The sequence below is a fragment of the Ictidomys tridecemlineatus genome, chromosome 2, assembly GCF_052094955.1.
Source record: "Ictidomys tridecemlineatus isolate mIctTri1 chromosome 2, mIctTri1.hap1, whole genome shotgun sequence".
Taxonomy (NCBI): domain Eukaryota; kingdom Metazoa; phylum Chordata; class Mammalia; order Rodentia; family Sciuridae; genus Ictidomys; species Ictidomys tridecemlineatus.
This window is the reverse complement of record NC_135478.1, coordinates 19,638,410-19,657,626: the sequence shown is the minus strand read 5'-3', so window position 1 is coordinate 19,657,626 and position 19,217 is coordinate 19,638,410. Positions and strand designations below refer to the sequence as shown.

Genomic DNA, 19,217 nt, shown 5'->3' with positions numbered 1-19,217 from the left:
GACAGCCTAGGTGCTCAAGGCTCCTGCGTGCATAGTGTCCATGATGGGTTCCTGGGCTGCTTCATGGCAGGGTTAGGTGTCAAGAAGATTTGTCTAGAGGTGACCGTGTCGAGCTGAGAGTCCTAAAATAACACCAACACAGCCGAATCTACTTTCCACCTCCTGGTACCACAGAGGGAGGAGCTTTTGGACTACGCAGGAACAATCCCAAAGAATTATGAGGCTGGCAGCACGGTTTATGGGATTGTTTTGGATAAAATGACAACTCTTGGAATCCCAGGACCTTTGTCTGTCAAGTGGAAATGATAACACAAAGCCAGGAAAGCTGTAAGTATTAAATAAGATGATGAGGTCAGAGAGTCTAGAACAGTCTCAGGTAAAAGGTTTGCAATACCTGGGCTACAGAACTAACAGGGTCCTCCTTTCTTCTTCCCTAACTTCCCAGGAGCAAAGACTGCTAATCAGCTACTCCAATATTGGCTTTCTTTTTCTTAGCTAGGCAAACGGCTCCTTGGAATGAAGACCCGTTTGCTAGCTTCTCTTGTAGTTTAGTGACTTTTCTGGCTACTATGAAATAAATGAGAATGTCTTGTGTAACTTCTGCTATTGGAAGGAGCTGGCCTCATCACCCTCTGCTCTTCCCCAGAATATAGACTTGATGGCTGAAGCTTCGATAGTCAAATTATCACATGGAACCACCAACTGAGGATGGCAGAGCAACAAGACAGAAGCAGCCCTGGTCCCCAACAACTTCATAGACTCCACACCAGTCCAGGACTCTCTACCTCTGCATTCTTCTACATGAAGAAAAGATAAGCTTCTGCATTGTGTAAGCCAGTAAGGTTTTACATTTTAGCCTAATCTAAACATAACACATGTTATATTTAAAGTTGATCTTTTTTTGTTTCACCCTCCGTGAAAATGATAATTGGCAATATCATTAAAGTTAGCCTGTCACCTTTGCAAATCCCCTAATAAACGCCTCCCCCAACTCACAGTATCTTCTAAGACACTGTCTCGCAAGCTTCCTGCCCTGTCTCCACTTTAACAGCTGGAATAGGGCCCTGCGGGGCTACCCACCAGAGTCACCAAATCTATTTGGCCATCAAATAAAAGTATTTTTATAAGATAGGAAGGAAACTCATTGCCAGAAGTGGAGAGATGGGATAGTATTTAAAAGTCTTTAAACCACAAACACTCAGAGACACATTTAAAGATCCAGAAGGACCTACTTGTAAAGTTTAAGGAATGATTTTTTTTTCCCTTAAACAGATTTATTTTAGTCTCCATTTCCTGTTTTTCACTGTTTATTTTATGAAGATTAATCCTGATATGGAAAAAAAAAGAAAGAAAGAAGCTTGTTTTTGTACCGATTTTACTTTCTAAAGATTTTGTCTCTGTGTTTTGCATTCCCCCCAAAAGTTATTTCAGTGGCTATAATTTCTATGATGCAACTTACTTCTTTGCCAGAAAGAATCTCATGGTTGTTTTGGTAATTACTGATGGTACTTGGCTATGTGTGGGAAAATATGTAGGTATACAACATAAAATTCACCATTTTAACTATTTTACATAAACAGTTCAGTGGAATGTATGTCCACATTGTTGCATAACCATTACCAGAATCCATCTCTGGAAGGTTCATCTTCCCCAGCTGAAACTCCATACCCACTAAAATAACTCTCCATTCCTCCATCCTTCCAGTCCCTGGCCCACCATTCTGTTTTTTGTTGTCTCTGTGAATTTGCCTATTCTAGATACCTCACATACATGGAACCATACAATAATTATCTTTTTTTGTGACTGGTTTATTTCACTTAATATAATGTCCTTAAGAGTCATACACATAGCATATGTCAGAATTTCCTCCTTCTTAAGGCTGTATATGTATAAATATATGCCACATTTCATTTATTTATTCATCTGTTGATGATCGCCTGAGTTGCTTCCACTTCCTGGTTATTGTGAATAATGCTGCTATGAATATAAGTGTTCAGATAGAAGACTCTGAAAAGTGGAGTTGCTGGATCACATGGTTAATTCTACATTTAATTTTTTAGGAACTCCCCCCTGTTGTTATGAGTTATTTCAGAGTTAGAGCGTGAGTTATTTCAGTGGTGTCTAAAACAATGGATACAAAACTAGATTATGACTCAGGATTACCAGAATTAAATACAAATTCCTGAGCCATCGACTCCCCCAAGACGATTAAATGAGAGAGCTAGAGAAGGAATTGAAGTCCTGAATTTTAACAGGTTTCCCCACCTATCTGTGGAAGCACCTTCAGAGACATTCAAGTAGAGAGGAGATGCACTGAAACACTCTGCTGAAGCTTCCTGGAGAAGCAGATCTTCCCCTCTTGGAGATCCCCACTTGTTTGATGGCCTAGTTCTCCTTTTTGACTTCTCAAAGATGGCAGAGCTACTTCCTTAGGGATTTGCAAATGTGACAGGCTACCTTGAACTCAGGGGCACTCAACCAGCCACATCCCCAGCCCTATTTTGTATTTTATTTAGACACAGGGTCTCACTGACTTGCTGGGTGTCTCTGCCCCTTGCTAAGGCTCAGTTTGAACTTGTGAGTCCCCTGCCTCAGTCTCCTGAGCTGCTGGGATTAGAGGCCTATGTGATTGCAGCCTGTCCTTAGGAAGTTTTTTACATAGTCTCCTCTGATCAGCCTGGGTTTGTTGCCCTCCAGAATCAAAGGCTCCTAATTGATAGTGCCTTAGTAAAGCCCTCCCACAGGGGATTGGGCTTCTTTCCACCCTGCCTATCAGAGCCTTTTCCTTGAAAGGGTTTCCTGGTTCAAAAGATGGTAGCTCTTGGGTTGGGATACAGCTCAGTTGGTAGAGTGCTTATGGTGCAGGCACAAGGCCCTAGGTTCAATCCCTAGTACTACCAAAAAGAGAGAAGAAGAAGAAAAAAGATGGCGGCCTGAGTGACTGGATCTCTTGACACCAAGCAAGGCAATCTGTGCAAAAAAGGAACCTCCGTGTCTGCCTCTCTCCCCACAGCAGGAATTTATCGAAATGCTCTTAAAACTCTGAGCATCCTCAGGGACTGACACTGCTCACAAGGACTGTGATCATATAGCTTTCCTCTCTTGAGCACTGGAATGTATTTTTAATAATATTTTGAAGTTTTGTTTTGCAGTTTAATATCAAGTCATTCATATTGAGCTCATAAAGTTTGAAAACAACAACCCCAAAAAAATGGGGAGGGAGAAGGAGAAAAAAAAAATCACTTCTCATCATATTCCCCAGAGCCTTCCATTTTAGTTCATTTCCTTCTTGTCCTTTTCTCTACATAGTTTTTTGTTTGCTCACTTATCATTACATCGTATCTCCCCAAGTTGTTATGGACACATAAGCACGTTTTAGTGGGCTTACCTATTTCTCCATCATTCAACATTTTCTGTTTTTTCAGAAAAATCTTGTTTTTCAATTTTTCTCTATTAAAAACCATTTTACAATGAACCTCTTCGGGCAGAAAGTCTCTTACAATAAATTGTTTCCCAGGCCAGAGTCTAAAGAAGTGGGATTGATTATTTACTCAAGTTCATGAACATGTTAAAGTCTTTGATATGGAGCCCATCTAAGTTATGAAAGGCTTGGTACCTAATTGTACACCCATTAACAAGTTTCAAAAAAGAGAACCATTATGTAGATCCTAACCCAGAGCACATTTGGCAATGTCTAGAGGCATTGTCATTTTTCACAAATGAAGAGATACTATTGGTATCTGGGGGGTGGAGGCCAGGGATGCTGATATTCACTTGCAATGCACATTACAGTTGTACACAACGAAGAATGATCTGGCACAGAGTGTCAATGGTACCAAGGTTGAGAAACTCTACCACCTGGCTCACAATCCTGTGAGAGAGAATAGAGCATCTTCTCAGTCCCATTTTAGGCCCCAGCAGTCAGTTGCTCTTTCTTTAGTCAGTGTCATATGATGTAAATGTCAAAAGCATGCCTAACTCTAGCACAGTGTGTCATTTTCCAGAATTGGTACCTTGTTCAAGATTCTAATCTCTTCTTGACTAGTCCAAGGCTCCATTGATGAACTCCTACTCCTGGGGCCTTGGAGTCACCCTTCCAGCAGCTCCAAATCCAGACCACAATCACCTATCAGAAATGTTCTGACACAATTTTATCTCAAAAGTGGGTCCAGATGCTTTGATTTTGAGAAGTTTTCTGAAATCCTATGTACATTTATTTTCATCTTCTCCCCAACCCAAATCCATAATACCCCCTTATGACACACTAAAACCCTAGAATATTAAGGACACAATTTAAAAATGAAATCTAATTTGTGGTAGTGACAGTCAGCTCCTGCCAATTTCTGTTCTATTTTTTTTTTTTTTTTGCTCCATGGTAAGAAAATCCATGATTTTTAGCAGGTGAATAGATATATATATCTCATATCCCAGACTCTCTTGCAGCTATCCAGTGGATTATAATCCACTGGAGTGGATAGAAGTAGGAGTGTTGAGTGTGGCCTCTGGTGGTCCCATTTCAAAGAGGCCACAAGTTCTTTTTGACTGATGGCAGAAATGTTGACCCAATCTCTTGAGCTAAAGCACTGTCTTAGACCGAGAGATGGAAGACATGTATGGAGAATGGCAGAGCAACAAGAAGGAAGGAACCTGGGTTCTTGGTGATCATGGCATTACTGCACTAGCCCTGCACCCTTAACTACTAGGCTTCACTTATGGGAGATTGAAATAATCTCTGCTTAATTTACACCACTGATATTTCAGTCTCTATTCCAGCTGAACGTAATCCTAATGCATACATAAGCCAGTTCCCTCTTTTGAAAGATAAAAATGGAGTCTTGAATGGACTATATCAGGCTTGGTTTATGGGGGCTTGTTCTGTCAGCTGTCTGGAAGTTTGCTGAATAAGATAAAGAATGTGTGAATCATTTAAGAGAAATGGTGTATTTTGGGATCCCTTACAAGTTTCATAACACAGGAGAAGACAAAGAACTTGAATTTGGAGTAAAGCAAAGGTTTCAGAATGTACAAGGTAAGATTTGGGGCACTGTTGGGAAAGGAAAACCAAAGCATCAGCTATTTTTCAGGGTTAGATCCTTTGAATCTGGGAGTAGTTGAAATTCTAACAACGCCCTTGGTGATGTAATGATCCATTTTTAGCCACTGGCACTTCTGAATGCAGAGACTGTTTATAGAGCAGTGTAATTAGTAGATACTTCATGGAAGTGATTGTTGCTGGTTCAATTATTCTTTAATAGATTGGATGGATCAAGAGACTTCTCTGGAAGAAAGAATCCACCTTTCTCTTCTCCCCATGAGGATAAGTGAATGTTCATAATTTATTAAAATTAGCTCCTTGGTTTTATTTTATTGGTAAAGAAAAGATTAGAATGCACAGATTTCTTTCCCCCTGGGATCTAGCAGGTGGGAAGAAAAAAAAAGGATAATCATCATCCCATCAAGTTAGCAGAAAACTGTGTCTACACATCACCTAAGCAACCAGGACAATTCTGCCAAAACACTCCTCAATTCTGTGAAAAAAATTCATCAGCTTTGTTATTTGACATGCTTTGGCCTTGTGCTTGCTTCTCCTGATTGAAGGACTGAATTTCTCATTTTCTACAGCCTGTGTCGAGTGTCTGTAGACCTTAGTGAAGGTAAGGCTTTGATTTCTTTTTCTTTCTTTCTTTCTTTTTAACAAATAGAGTTTTTTTTTAAATATCTTCACTTTTATTTATTTATTTTTATGTGGTGCTGAGGATCAAACCCAGGGCCTCATGCATGCGACGCAAGTGCTGTACCGCTGAGCCACAACCCCAGCCCCATGATTTCATACAAGTTATCTATCTTTAAAATTCCCCACTGGGTACCTTGACTCAAGATCATCCTGAAATTCCTTACAGATATGAGTTTCAATTGCCCAGTGATGCTTGGACAGACAGACAAAACCTAATTTTTTGGATGAGAATAAACAATTCAAAAGATGATCGTTAAATAGAATTCTCCTCTTTCTTCTTTTCAGTGCCCAGAAAATAGATTTTCTTGACTCTGGGACTAAATGGAGCGAACACCTGGTCCAGATTTGCTCGGAACCTTCTTCTCTAAGCAACTAATTCTTGGTGGAAACTATTCTCATACCAGGTAGGCTCACACCAAAGAGAAGGAAAAGCCTCCATTTATCCTGTCCCTTTGATTTCACTTCCGCCTCTGGAAGGTCAGGACTGTCCAGACAAGCCTCATCCAGTGCTTCACAGCAGCAGAAAGTTTATCCTGGCTGACCCACACTATTATCTTAGTGCAACAGAACCTTGGGAGCAGCCTTTGGAGTAGGTTCCTGAAGGCTGTTTGCATTATAAAAGAAAAACTCAGAGCTGCACCAAGCTTCAATCTACAGAACCTGTGGGTGACCAGCCCTGGGTACACATGGCTTTCTTTGCCAAGTTAGTCTTCTCATCTGTGATTGGCCTTTCCTTCTACCTCCCTCTTGCACCCCTTGGTCTTGCCCTTCCAACTTGGCATAAGCTGCCACACTCTGATCCCATCTGATGGTTGGATCCTTGACTTGCACTAGTGCTAGGCTAGAAGCAGCTCCACTTCCTAGAGGTAGCCAGTTATGCATCACTCTTCCCAAGGGCATGTTCCACAGCATCACTCCAAGAGCTTGATGTTGGGCCTGATAAGGGGAATTACACCACACAAATCAGCAAATCTACAAATAGCGCCCTTCCTCCAGTCAGTTGTTAAACATGTATCTCTATACCATTGGGTTTACTCTTTTTCAAAAATTGCAGTAAATTAGGATTGTGGTCTGGGGGCATAGCTCATTGGTATAGTGCTTGTGTAGCTGTGGGAGCCCTTGGCTCCCCACTAACACGCAGGCACACACCTGCATGTGCATGCACGTGCTGGGTGCGTGTGCACACACACACACACACACACACATAGAGGACTGGTTTCATTTGGATACATATTTAACTCTATTCTAACAAAGAAAAGAGTATCAATCCTGGAAAAATTGTTAGATGTGTCCAGCACTCTCTTGCATAACTTTCTCCAGAACAGTCTTCTCTAGATTATTGCTCCTCTCTTCCTTTGCCACTCTTATCTATTCTGAAGCCAACCTTTCCCCAGCAAGTCTAGACCTCCTGGACCTTTCCTGACCATTCTTCCCTGTCAGAATTTACCTGACCCCTATTCCATTCACTTATCTCCAGCTGATAAACATGTTCAAACTGGAAATGGCTCCATATTTTATTTCTATCAGATGAGTGTATTTTTAACGTAAGGCACTCAATGTCTTAGCTCTAAGGAATAAAATTGGGGGAATTTCAATCTAACTAGAAAAGCTAGCTAATATCTAAGAAGCAGTAGAACCCATTTCTGTCTCTTACATAGAACTTACATATTTATTTCAGTAAAGAATTGCAGGGCCGGGATTGTGCTTCAGTGGTAGAGCACTCCCCTAGCACGTGCAGGACCTGGGTTCGATCCTCAGCACCACATAAAAATAAAAGCATTGTGTTGTATCCATCTACACCTAAAATATAATAAATGTTTTTTAAAAATTTTAAAAAAAGAATTACAAAATGGTTCAACCACTTTGGGAAGCAGTTTTATATATCCTCAAAGTGTTAAACGTAGAGTTACCATATGACTTAGAAATTCCACTTCTAGGTATATACCCAAGAGAACAGAAAACAGAGACTGATGTGAGGGGGGAATTGGGAATGACTACTAATGGACATAGGGTTTCTTCTTAGGATGATGAAAATATTCAAGTATTGAATAATTTTTATGGTTTTATAACTATGTGAGTTGTACACTTTAAATAGATGAATTTTATAGTATGTTAATTATTTCTATAAAGGTGGCTCAGACAAGTCCTGAGAGTGCAGAGTCCTGCAGAGCGAAGACTTGAATCCAAGGTCATACCAGGACTGGAATGGTGTAGGAAGGTAGCATGAAAGGTGCATATAGGACCCTAAACAGTATCCTCACCCTAAGCAGGCTCACTGAGGACATTAAGCAATTAAAACACTGAGAGGGCTGGGACTGTGGCTTAGTGGTAGAGTGCTTGCCTAACATGTGTGAGGCACTGGGTTAGATTCTCAACACCACATATAAATAATTAAAGTCCATTGACAACTAAAAACATATTTTAAAAAACACACTAGGAGATACTTTGCTGGTGGGACTACAAATTGGTATAACCACTCTGGAAAGCAGTATGGAGATTCCTTGGAAAACTTGGAATGGAATAACCACTTGATCTGGTTATCCCACTTCTTGGCATATACCCAAAAATCAACATAGAAAATTAGCATACTACAGTACTATGCCCACGTCACTGTTTATAGCAGCTCAATTCACAATAGCTAAGCTATGGAACCAACCTAAAGGCCCTTCAACAGATAAATGGATAAAGAAAATGTGGCATATATACATGATGGTATATTACTCAGCCATAGAGAAGAATGAAATTATGGCATTTGTCGGTAAATGGATGGAACTGGAAACTACCATGCTAAGTGAAATAAGCCAATCCCCCTAAACCAAAGGACAAATGTTCTCTGTGATATGCGGATGCTAATAACACACAATAAGGGGGAGGAGAGAATAGAATTGGATTATACAAAGGGGAATGAAGGGAAGTGAGGGGAGATGGGAATAGGAAAGACCCTAGAATGAATTGGACATAACTTTCCTATGTTCATATATGAATACATGACTAATGAATCTCCATGTCATTTTCAATCATAAGAATAGGAAGTTATGGGGCTGGGAGCTGGGGATATAGCTCAGCTGATAGAGTGCTTACTTTGCATGCACAAGGCCCAGCACCACAAAGAAAAAAAAAAGAATGGGAAGTTATACTCTATGTATGTATAATATGTCAAATTACATTCTACTATCATGTATATGTAAAAAGAATAATTATTTTAAAAAAGACACTAAGAAGCCTTGTCACTAGAGACAGTGGGAAACTCACCGGCAGATCTGCAACATGGAAATGGCTCATCTTGATGCCAAAGAGGCTCCATAGCAAGACTGCTGAGACCCCTGGATAGGAGGCCTCCATCCAGTTTGTCACCACTTTTTTTTTTCTTTCTCCAACCCCATTTTCAGTTACCTTTCTCCACAATAAACTCTAATCATCTATGTGCAAGAAGACCTGCGGGTGTGGAAGCAAGCCCCTTGGTCAGTAGTGGAGCCTCTTTTATTAAGTGAAAGAGAAACCAAGTCCAGTAGTCATCTTGGAGTAGAATGGTGGTTGCCGGGAGATAGGGGAGGGAGGAGTTGGGAGTTATTTAATGAGAACAGAGTGTTCCTTTGCAAATCTGAAAATATTTTGAAGATAGATGGTGGCAATGGTTGCCCAAAAATGTGATGTGTTTCATGCCACTGAACTGAACATATAAATCATTAAAACTATAAATCTAATGAGTATTTATAATAAAAAGTTTTGTTTTTTAAAATTTTTAAAAAGTATATATGAACTAAATTCATGTCAGAGAGTATCCTTTTGTTAAAATCCATGTAATAAATTCAGCCAGGAACCAACAGCCCTCACATCTATGTTAGAATTCCTTTCCCTCCAGCACAGGTATTTAAGATACATCCCTTGGAGAAGCAGAAGCATAAGAAGAGTATTTCTCCTGAAAGATATAAAAAGACTGACTAAATGACTGGATCTAATCACACTAGACCTAACTAATTGTGATCAGTTTTGCTCCCACCTCCCATGCAATAAGACAGGGTCTGAAGTGGAGGTTTAGACCAATTTTAGAAAACAATAGGACTCCATTTTCTTTCCTTACCTGAATACAGGAGAAAAAAGATCTGAATCATGTGACACACAAAATGTACTCTAGGAAACACCCTTCTCATAGGGCAGGAGTCCCATGGGCGGGGATCCTGGAGATCCCTGCATCCTGAATCTTCCTCCTGGAAAAGCATAGTTCACCCTGATCCGATGAAAGCTCTGAATGGTCTGTAGTAAAACACCTGGTGACCCTTCATTTAACCCAGCACCAAGTCTGGCTCCAAGTCTTCCTTTGGACAACTCCTGTTAGCATCTCCAGGAACTCATCCTGTTCTGGGGAAGACACATGAGAACCCCTGCTCAGTGGTGAAGAAAGATGGTGGGGTTTGCCTGGGGGAAGCTGTGTTTGGGCTCCAACAGGCAGGGATCGTCACTTTCACTTCTCTCTTCATAGAAGAAACAGACCATTCCCCCAACCAGAGACTCTTCATCCTAGGGGGCTCAGGCACACCATGCAGATCTTTCCAACATTTCTGGCCTGTTTTTTACAAGCATATTTGGGTGATTTGGGTCAGGTACACACAGAACTGGACTCTGGCTGATTCATGGTTTTACTTTGCTGTGGTTCATAGTTGTCATAATGCACACATGTTGTTTTGTTTACTGAAGTAGAAAGAGCACTGAACTAAGGAATCTAGAAAAACCTGGGTTTAAGGCTCTCTTCACTCACTAGCTCGATAAAACCATCAAAGACACATGGAAGCAGTTTGGGACCCTTCACCCAAGCCCTAGCACCACAGGATGCAGCCTCACAAATTCCTTGGGAATCCTCAGATTATCCTGATAATCTCCTTTCCATCTTAACCCTCCTCGACCAGCCTCATTTTGTACTTGTCCCTTGGATAGCGAGGCCAGTACAATTCTGAGTTGCATCGAGGGTATTGACCCTTGATTTAAGACCTCACAATAGCCAACGTCTCATCCTCTTTCTCTGAATTCTTGATTCAGAGCGTCTTCCTTCTTCTCTTCTGCCACGGCTGAGGGCTTGCAGAGAGCCACAGAGTTGAAGCAGGAAGATCTGTCATCCTGGACACCCTGTGGAGCCTTTGTTTGATTCCATAATGAGATTAATAAAAGCTGTCTGTTTCATCTGCCTTGCATAACCGTTATGAGGATCAAAAGAGTGAAGTCTAACCCAAGCCTGAGGTCTTCTGAAAAAACCCGTACAAATGTATCTTCTTATTATCCATATTTATGTAATTTAATTTTTAATGTTACACAGCATCTTTTTTATTTATTTTTTAAATTAAATTGTTTATATATGATAGTGGAATGCATTACAATTAATATTACACATATAGAGCACAATTTTTCATATCTCTGGTTGTATACAAAGTATATTCACACCAATTTGTGTCTTCCTACGTGTACTTTGGATAATAATGTCCATCACATTCCACCATCCTTTCTAACCCCATGCCCCCTCCCTTCCCCTCCCACCCCTCTGCCCTATCTAGACTTTGTCTATTCCTCCCATGCTCCCCCTCTCTTCCCCACTATGAATCAGTCTCCTTATATCAGAGAAAACATTCAGCATTTGTTTTGGGGGGATTGGCTAACTTCACTTAGCATTATCTTCTCTAACTCCATCCATTTACCTGTAAATGCCATGATTTATTCTCTTTTATTGCTGAGTAATATTCCATTGTGTATATATGCCACATTTTTTTTATCCATTCATCTATTGAAGGGCATCTAGGTTGGTTCCACAGTTTAGCTACTGTGAATTGTGCTGCTATAAACATTGATTTCACAGCATCTTTACAGACTCTTTAAACAGCCAATGTTGTGTTTTGTTTTCTCATCTAAAAAAAAAAAAAAAAGAAAAAAGGATTAACGCAATGTTGCTCTCCAGCCAAGTCTTAACTAAGTGGGAGGAGACTAACTAAGAGATTCTGATCCTTAGATATATCCACACAATGCTCAGGTAAAGAGGATGCTTGGAGTTGGGCGACTAAGTGGCTCCAAGACCACATTCCCCTTCTGGCAGTAAACTAAAGGTCTGATTCCTGCTCATACAGGAACTGCTGACATTGACTTTTCATTATTTTGACTTTCGGTTGGCTTTTATTTCTTCCTTCCTTCCTTCCTCCCTCCCTCCCTGGCTTCCCAAGCTTTTGTGATGCTCAAAGCTTTGGCACGAAGGGCTGCTGACATACCTTTTGTACCCCAAGCTGTCATGTTCTACTTTTAGAAGTAAACACAATCAAACAATTTAAAGGGCCTACTGGGAAACCTACTGGGAACAGGTTTTGTCCAGTTCTTTCCAGATTTTTGAACAGAAAAATTTCAGTTCTTCCTACTTCCCTCCTTATGAGTGGGAATACCTGTGTCAGGTTTAAGCATCAATGAAACTGTCAAAGGCAAGTAGAAGCTGATCCTTCACCAAAATGCCTCTCACAATAGAATGGACGTGGACTTGGATATCGTGAACCACTCTTGTTTCTGGTGGCGCTATCAAGACTAAATCATCTTGAGAAAGATAACATGAAGGCAAAAACCCTGGGAGTACTATAAAGACAAAAGGTGAAGGGGTACATTCTAGTACCCTCAAGAAACCGCCACTCAGATTTGTGAATCATGGCTATATTGGATGCTCAGCTGAATCAGTTTCTCCACGAGTGTCTCAATCCTTAGAAATCAATCAACAAGTCTGATGCTAGGAATGAGAGCTGAGTTAGCTCTTCATGGCAATTGAAGGACTCTCTAAGGTGATATCAGAGGCTGAACCAGATCTGGAAAACTCCATAGTCCCTAATATTTGATTAATCTGCTGTCCCTCCATTATAAGATTTAGATTCGGTTTGGCAAAGCCTGTCATTTAGTCCATCTTGGAATTTCCATTTGTAAAACATTGCAACATTGCAAATCATGGATCCTCACTTCCCTCCTTCCAAAAGAAAAGGAAGGTAAGCTCCCTGAGGCTTCGGCAAGGGAGCTGAGCAAGGATTGTGTAGAGCAAGGAACATCGTTGTCAAACAACTGATGTTGTCCTCTCAGCAACTGAACCAGCTTTTTGATACATTCATTTGGACACCTTGAAAAACTAGAGGTGGATCATGGTTTGGCCTCCAGTCAGAGATGTGAAGTCCAATCAGGACATTTTTATCTTAACCACAGAGCAGTAGACTCCCTTCCCTGCCATGGCTCCATGGCTAACAAGACGTGTGCTATCACAATGTGTAAATTTTGATTAACATAGGCAGTTAAGAAACAAGCGTCTAGTCCCACTTCCAGTTTGGGATGTTTTGGGTCTTTGTCTTTGACAGGATGTGTTCCGAGGAGGGATTTCCGTCGCCACTGAAGCACAGAGAGACCCGGTGCCCAAAGAAGAATGAAGGGAAGCGAGAGCCTGCGTGTGTCTCACGGTCAACAGCGAGGTCAGAAGCATTCATCCGGAAGGTAGTCAAAAGAACAAAACAAAAACATAAACCTGCTCACTCAAACGCTGGAGCACCAAGGCTCTTCAATGGAGCCGCTCCTTAGCCAAATATGCTGGAAAAAGGATATGAAAGAATGGTGTGGGGGGAATGAGTTCCATGGGAGGAAGTTAGGGACAAGAATACTTAGTGACCAAGTTGTGTGTGCGTGTGTGTGTGTGTGTGTGTGTGTGAGAGAGAGAGAGAGAGAGAGAGAGAGAGAGAGAGAGAGAGAGAGAGGAGGAGAAGCCAAGATTCTTTTGTTGGGAATGTTCTAAGTTTAAAATTCAGCCCACAGTCCATCTTAGTCCCTTTCAGTGGAGTTCTGGCACTAGACTCAGGTCCCGGCAGCTCCTTGGGTGACCCCAAGGATAATAGCCTGGGAATAAATATATGATTTATTTGAAGATACATGAATGCTTCTTAATCAAGTTATAGTGAGGAGGAGAGGGTCAAGCAGCAGTCCTGGCATCATTTTAATTCGCCAAGTAGAAAATTATTGAAGCATATTTCATAAAATTAGGGTCAAGAATGGATTTGGCATCCTTTAAGGCAAATGCTCGGAACACAAAGCCGATTCAGTTGGAATGATTTCTTGTCTTGAGAACAGCAAGTCTGGCAATCATTAATCAGGCAAGAGAAAAATAGTAAAGGACCCCTGTTTGGTCTCTCCTCTGCCCAAACCAGGACAAGGAATCGGAGAACGCCAGTGAGCAGCAATAGAAGGGCCGGCTGGGATACAGTGAAACGTGGTGGGTAAATGGCTTGTGTCCAGAACATCTTAGGAAGTTTTGTGAATGTTAACTTAATTGTGCAATCGTCCAGAAAAGTAAGGAGTCCTTGTTCTACGAATGCTAGGCATGCTGGGAGCTGGGCCTCCTTGAGGCTCACCAGGTGTCCTGGAATGAATTGTCCCAGGGTCAATTTGTTGAGAGACAGAAAAAGAAAAAGAAAGAAAGAAAGAAAAAGAAATAAACCCACATTATTATCAACACAGCTGATGACTATAAGAGGATTTGGAGCAGAACCATGATGTTTAGCACAGATGCTTCCATTCAGGAACAAAAAAAAAAAAAAAGTGTCCTGTCCTGAGCCTCAAAGCTGTCACGCTGTGTATAAGAAAGGACAGCAGTGAAACCCCCAATCCAGCCTCATGGTACTCTTGGACCATTAGTCTTTAGGGAGATTGGATCCCAGTGTGGGGAAGTCTGAGGCTCAACTGTAACAGCTTGCTGGTGGATGCCATGGAGCCAGAGCCAAGAGGCACACATGGCTTTTGTTGTGATTGCTTTGTTTCCCCTTTGGCAGCTCCTAATAGATGCCTCAGGGACCAGACCAGCAGTCTTGTCTCCATGCACATTCCAAGGGGAGTACTGGGAGGCAAAGCACCAAATTCTGCTATAGACGACAGACCAGTTGAGTAGAAGGACAGAGGACAGCATCCGAGACAATAGCGATGGAGTGTGAGAGCCCAAGTCACAGCAACTCAAGATGGAGTTACGTCTGTCTCCTCAAACAACCTGGACATAGGAGTCCAGGACAGGCTGGAGGAACCCAGAGTTCTTCAGTCTTTTTCTTCCAGTATCCCTATGGTGTTGCCCTCAAAAAGATGGTCCAAGATTCCATGTCAAACTTCTGGTAGGAAAGGAGAAGAGGAGAGACTCTTCTAGCAGCTAAGAGAGCCACCTGGAAGTTCCACAGGTCACTTCTCCTCAGATCTCACGGGTCAGGACGTAGTCATGTGATCTTACCTGACCGCAAGGGAGGCTGGGAAATTTTTGTTGTTTTGTTCTTCCTGGATAGCGTTTGTGGCCATCTCAGAATCCCATTTCCCTGGAAGCAGGAGAGAAGCAGGCAGTCTGAAGAAGCATGGTGGGGGCAGCCACATCTTTGGCCCTGAGAAATCTCCCACCTCAAGTTCCTTCATTGAATGCTCCTCTTCTTCCCTCTGACCCCAAACTTCTTTTCCTGGGCTTTAGGCAGCATCTCTAGACCTTCTATTTGTGGACCCCTTCCTACTAGGATTCTGAGATCCCTTCTCTTTTAGCACCCTCCACTTTTTGTTCTCTTCCCTTCACTTTCTCTTCTTCCCTCAGATCAGAGAAGCTTAAAAATAACAGAATGAAAGGTTGTATCTTGCAGAAACATCTGGAAAGCACTTTTTCCTGGACGCAGTGCATTGTATTGTCTTAGCACGTTGAACAATCGCCTCCCTGAATGCTTCTGTACATAGGAAGTATCTCTTAACATTTTCTGTACTCTACGTGCTCAGAATCGCCAAATGAATAACTTCAAACCACACAAACCAAAATTCACTTTGCTCTGGGTGATGGTGACATGTAAATATACACATGAAAGAGACTGAATATGTAAATGGACAATAGCCAGACCACAGATAATAGAATTCAGACTTGCATAAAAAGCCAAGGAAGCCAAATCACAATCTCTGAAGCAAATGGCCCAGAACAGTCAGGACTTGCCCACTGGCTGCTAGCTTCCCTCTGTTTTGCTCCAACCCTTCTGTCTCAGGACCAACTGGAGAAAACCAAATATACTGCCCTAAGCAACCACAGAGGATACCTGCCTTCTAGTTAGCTCAACTCCAGCAACCCACGTCAACAACCTCCAATCAGGGAAAGAACACCACTTGAAGCCTTCCCATTTTTCTACCCTAAAACTCTACCACTCTTCTGCCCCACCTTGGGGTCTCTGCTGAAGGCCAGTGCTAGTGCTGATCCCTTTGCTGTAGCAAGCTCTGAACAAACACTCTGTGCTTATTTTCATTAGGAGATCTTCATTTATTTTCACATATATCAAAAACTCAGTGCCTTGAACATTGAAGATCAGCACTCTTTGCACCAATTAATGTATACATAAATTATTCATCAAAAAAATCTTAAGGAAAAATTTAACCCTTAGGACTAGTGAAAACAAAAGCCTGGTACATGATAAAGGAAGGTAATTCTACCAGTTCCAAGGGGCAGCATGGGAAGGTCCTGGTCCTTTGAAATTCCACAGGTTGACTCAGGATATGTCCTTCATTTTCTGAGGAGGCCATGATTGCTGTGCTGACATAAAGAAGATTGGAAGAAAACAGTCAAGGAAGTTGTATGTCCAGGGCTTTTAAGGTCCTGTTCCATTCCCTAGCACCTGCATGGGGGTTTGGAGGAGACAGACCAGGATACCACTGACCCCAACTATTCAAACTTCACCAACAAACCCATGTATGCCCAATGATTTTTGCTCCATATTCCCACCCTGTATTCCTACAGCTCCCTGTAGTGATCCATTTGGTCCTCATGTGAAATTTTCCTGGCCAATGCCTCCCTGAGACTCACCAAAGGGTGGAATTATTTTCCACGGCCCCACCCCCATTACCACCAGTACACTAGCGCCCTGGGAATCCTCAGAGCACAGTTAGGAATGTTCTTCAGTTCCCTGCCACAGGGCAGTGAAACACATTTTTTTTGCAAATCAAACCCAGAATGTTGAAAATAAAACACTCCCCCAGCAAATTTCTACTTATTGCATTTGTATTTTGAAGAATTTAATTCAGTGTAGTTCTAGAAACTTCCCACATTGTTTTGGCTTGCATTTTTGATATAAGTTTTAAGGCACTCGATACTCAAAGAAATCAAATATAAAACACTGGAGTGAGGTTTAGGATTAGGGTTGGGAATCTCTAAAATCACAGAATCAAAAATGCTATTGCTTATACTTCAGCATGAGAGGAAGAACATGAGTAGAATCTACCAGAAGAGAGCGTGGGGAGTTGATAACTTGATAGGACAAAAGACTGTCCCCCCCTCCCGCAGGGCTCTATGGATCTAAACTCATTGTTCTCACGGGGGCATAAAGAGGTGATAGATAAAGGAGGAGATAGCTGGCAACAGCCGGTGGGCGGAAGTCCACTGAATGGTTCTGATTGGTTGTAAAGTAAAAGACAGGACATTAAATATGAATGCCAGGGATAAACTAATTATACACAAAGCCTGTTTGTAGCACCTGCTCCTCACCTTCCAAGCAGAACATTACCTGTTACTGAGTCCTTCCATGCTTTCTTAATTAATCCCTGGCAGCTCTGGGAGGGAGTTCTAATATTTCTTCTCATTTAAAACTCTTGGTAGGGGCTGGGGATGTGGCTCAAGCAGTAGCGCGCTCGCCTGGCATGCGTGCGGCCCAGGTTCAATCCCCAGCACCACATATAAACAAAGATGTTGTGTCCGCCGAAAACTAAAAAATAAATAAATATTAAAAAAAAAAAACTCTTCGTAGATACCCTTATCCTGGCACCAAATTGGTGTAGATGTTGCCCCGACCATCACTGGCAATACCAAGGCATGTTCCCCACCAACTCTCTTAGGCTTTTATCACTGAAGCTCTTACTCGTCCTCTCCATCAACCGTCTCTGCTGCTCAAATCTGTTCCCTTCCCTCCCATTTCTGCTGCTTTTTTGTCAGGCCTTTGTGTTGGCTCAGCTGGACCCTTGTCCTGCCCCTGAGCAGGTGGCTGTGTTCCCTACCCTCTTTCTTCTCCTGCTGACAAACCTACAGCTGCTCCCAGGGCCTTCCAAACTCAACCACATTCCCCAGCCTGACATTCCAAGTCCCCTGCCTTCCAGGCCCACATTCAACCTCACTTCCCCCACAATCCTTTAGGTACCTTTTTGTCCAGTCATACTTTTTGACCAATACTGTTGGGTTTTCCCTTCTTTAAAAATAAAAAATTCTTTTATTGTGAGTTAAAACATAAAAATTTCCCTTCCAATGTAGAAAGCCACAAGTGGACATCAACTCCCACCCCAGCAACATGAAAATCCTTTTGGAAGGAAGGCAAAGTCCTCACTGTGCAGTGGGGAGGGGAAAATCCAGATGATCTACAAAATCACAAGTTGAATTGGGACCATCAGATAGCTAAGGTCACAAGGGAATCAAGTGAACTAAAGTCCAAAGGTGACAGATCCTTCAAGGAGATACGGGACACAGGAGCTATCACATCTTTGGCAGAGCATAAAAAGGAAGAGCTCATTTCAAGCCATCGTAAATTTTAAAAATATAAAAGTGCCTAGAGCATACCCATAAAGCTGAATGAATTTTTAGAGAATAAACACTGTGCAATCTTGACACAATGTTTCTCTCCCTCTTAAAACTATTCTGTTGGGCTTTATGATCCAGATGCCTGGGTTTTCTTTATTCACTGATTGCTCATTGTGAGTCCCCAATCGCTACAGTTCAGTTTTTCTTTGTAAATTTTTTGTAAGATGGAATCCTACCATAGGTCCTCTTGAACAATTTTTCATTCAACCTGTGTGTAAAATTTCACCTTATTTCATATAGCTACAATGGAAGCCCATACATCTTTGCTCCTGACTTCTCCCTCCTGAAGTGTCAACCCTCACCCTCCCACATCCTCCTCTACACCCACCTGTAAAATAATCACCCATCCTTAGAATTCAATATAAATACCCTTTCTCTCCCTGGAAGCTCTCCATGTGCCCCTGTGTAGTACCTGCAGGCAGCTCCTCTAACACTTTGAACTTCTCTTGTCTTTGCACCTCTGCTGCTCTGCACAATGGTTACTTGTGCTGTGGTAGGAACATGTGCAGCGTGTGCCCTCGAAATCAAACAGCTGGACTATTTTACTTATGTGGGATCCTGCAGGGAGCTTAGTGCTGTGCCAGGAATGTGGTGGCTTTTCAATGAATTCAATTCAAGAATGCATCTACTTACCAAGTCCTCACTGCCTGAAACAAAAAGGATTATGGGATTCACTGGGCCACGGCCTGGCTGCCAACGCTAGAATGTGTCCCCCTATTTCATGTGTTGGAAACTTTACCCCCAAATTCATTAGTCAATGGTGTATTTGGAAATAAGGCCTTTGGGAGGTAATTAGGATTAGGTAAATTCATGAGTGTGGCACCCCCCAGGATGGTATCAGTGACTTTATAAGAACAGGAAGAAGAATCCAAGCTAGGATAC

At 41.9% G+C, this 19,217-nt stretch overlaps 2 long non-coding RNA genes across 2 annotated transcripts; one reads left to right on the top strand and one right to left on the bottom strand.

Moving 5' to 3' along the window:
• LOC120891468 (uncharacterized) lies at positions 1 to 14,327 on the top strand. Its single transcript, XR_013434314.1, has 4 exons — positions 1 to 327; positions 647 to 829; positions 6,020 to 6,138; positions 13,090 to 14,327. It is a non-coding gene; the product is annotated as an uncharacterized LOC120891468 (long non-coding RNA).
• On the bottom strand, positions 11,273 to 18,863 carry LOC120891467 (uncharacterized). The gene is made up of 4 exons (XR_005735895.2): positions 18,748 to 18,863; positions 17,275 to 17,472; positions 16,208 to 16,307; positions 11,273 to 11,625 (listed from the first exon to the last, which is right to left on the bottom strand). It is a non-coding gene; the product is annotated as an uncharacterized LOC120891467 (long non-coding RNA).
• Between the last annotated feature and the right edge of the window lie 354 nt (positions 18,864 to 19,217).